The sequence below is a fragment of the Penaeus monodon genome, chromosome 13, assembly GCF_015228065.2.
Source record: "Penaeus monodon isolate SGIC_2016 chromosome 13, NSTDA_Pmon_1, whole genome shotgun sequence".
NCBI classification, from domain to species: domain Eukaryota; kingdom Metazoa; phylum Arthropoda; class Malacostraca; order Decapoda; family Penaeidae; genus Penaeus; species Penaeus monodon.
The window spans coordinates 49,610,517-49,610,805 of NC_051398.1; positions in this window are offsets into that span (position 1 = coordinate 49,610,517).

The following is a 289-nucleotide window of genomic DNA, read 5'->3' on the forward strand; positions in this document are numbered from 1 at the left end:
AAGGAATTCGAAAAAAAAAAAAAAAAAAAAAAAACAGACATTAACACTCACCTATTCTAAGACAGGAGATATTTGTTATTAAAACGTAAATAACTGTAATAATATTAAACAGTTATACTGCTTACGATAGGTCAAAATGTGATAGGAAAGAATATTTTTAACGATGACCATAACGCAAAACACAGTTTTCAACACCACACACACGTGTGGGTGTGTGTGTGTGTGTGTGTGTGTGTGTTGAGTGTGAGTGTGTGTGTAGTGTGGTGTTGGGTGTGTGTGTGTGTGTGTG